A 2,179-nucleotide genomic window follows, 5' to 3' on the forward strand; every position below is an offset into this window, starting at 1 on the left:
AACACGCAGATTCACACTTAAGATGCACAGACGTGTATTACACGCGCAAACAAAGTTGACACTCTGCGCGGTGGCTGATGGGAGCGACCGTAAAGGTATTTCCCACTTGCAGTCGCTCCCATCAGACACCCCGCCAAGTGTCAACTTTGTTTGAGCGCTCAATATCTGTTTTTGCAAAAGGGATCAGCACCTCATTAGTTGTTCCTTAGGTCTACTGTGTTTTAGTCATTGTCGCCTTTTGCCACAAGTACGATCTTTATCTTTATATTATTATAAGTGGGACAAGAAACTGCCAGATAGTGGGGGAAATATGCTGTGCGTGTAAACTACAAGTCCTCAAAGCCAATAACAATGTCAGAAGTGCTGTCATATGTAAAAGTGCCATTAGAGACTTTTTTATCGAATGACATATTCTCTAGTTTGTCAGTATCGGAGAAATGGTATACCTTCTGCTCTAAATGTGGAATATGTTGTCACTTATCCAACATTTTATTCATATGACTTCCACATACCTCTGTAATGTATGCACTGATGGAAACATAAAACATCTTGAAAACTCAGTATGTCTGAATTCTGTAATATAATAAATTAGTAGCAAACACCTTGGTTTCATCCTTCCACCTTGCAGGACGTTTCTGCTTCAATGGCATGCTAATCTAAATAATTATGAAAAATCCGCCTCGATTGCATAAACTACCTGATGTTTACCTAGGTTTCAGCGTGGGTAACCACGCCTTCTTCAGAACAAATATAAAACAGCTTGCCTAAATAGGCATAGTCAAAGGCTAAAATCAACACCTACAGTGGCAAGGCCCAATATATTTTTTTTTTTTAGAGATACATGGTACATATGTACCAAGTCAATAATATTACTTATCTCAACCCTATGTGTACTGCGTCCCCCCAGCCAACATACGATGGTCACGGGCTCTCCACCGAACTGAGGCACTGCAGGCTGCTAACATGCGCGGCTATCGAAATCACTGCGCATGCGTGTGGCCAGGAAACGCTGAAACCTAGGTAAACACCAGGTAGTTTATGCAATCGAGGCGGATTTTTCACAATTATTTCGATACTTACGATTGCTGCTGCGCTGTAATGCAATGCTGAAAGTTCTTAAATTCTTGCCAGCATGCTAATCTGCTTAACAACAAGTCAAGGCCATCCTTTCTTTAAGTATCGGAATCCTATAATCTTCAAAATCTGTTTATTGTTCTTCACTTGATCCATCTGATACAGTTTCTGTTACTGCCTGTACTTAGTTAGAATGACAGGCACTTTCCTTGTCCCGTAACAGTTTATCACGATGTCTAGCGATCTGCACACCCTTTTGCAAGACACGAATAACTACACTTAATCTAACCACTTCATCGTCAAAGCAGGTCTCTGTTGACGATTCAGATAAACCTGGGACTGGAGAGTTGTTCTGGCTGCTTCTGTGCCACAGGAGTGTTTTACAGCTTTAGACGGATTGTCGAAACTTTGTGGCAGTTTCCTCATCATCGTCAGTTCAGGTGGCTTATTAGGAATATCAAACAGTGGGGGGTACTACATTCCACACGAGTTTATTACTGTCTGCATTCATGAACTGGTTTTGTTCGACGTGTAGCGAACAAAACTTAACATTATTATAAATAGTAAATTAGGGTATTTTTTCATAAGATCTTCTCGTCTGCTATTCACTAGCCATTTTCTGCTCCTAAAACGAAACATTAATCATTAATACACATGTAGTTTGCAAGCGAATCCTGGCGATACACTTTAGTAACATTACGTTATATACCTCTCACGGTCTATAGGAAACCTAAAACAAGGCCGATGTGATATGTTCTTCTTGTTGTTGCTGCAATTTATTGCACTACAGACGCTCTTGTTTGTAAAAGAACCATTGTACAAACCAAAATAAACAACTACTATTCCCTTTCGCTTTCACGATCGCGCCGCACTCAACAGTACTACTTTCTTACCGCTTGGCACGCTGCTGGCGCCGTAGGCAACAAAACCGAGGTGAAGTGTCGCGACTGTTATGTTAGACTGTGGTTTTAGTGACATATTTACCCTTAGCCTAGTCCACTTTTTTACATTCGTGCCACAATTTAATCGGTCGATTTCAGCCGAACGCCAGTTGGATTGTACTCAGTTTAGTTGCACGTGAACCTGGCCGTAAATAGGTATATCT

The sequence above is a fragment of the Schistocerca nitens genome, chromosome 7 (assembly GCF_023898315.1).
Source record: "Schistocerca nitens isolate TAMUIC-IGC-003100 chromosome 7, iqSchNite1.1, whole genome shotgun sequence".
NCBI classification, from domain to species: domain Eukaryota; kingdom Metazoa; phylum Arthropoda; class Insecta; order Orthoptera; family Acrididae; genus Schistocerca; species Schistocerca nitens.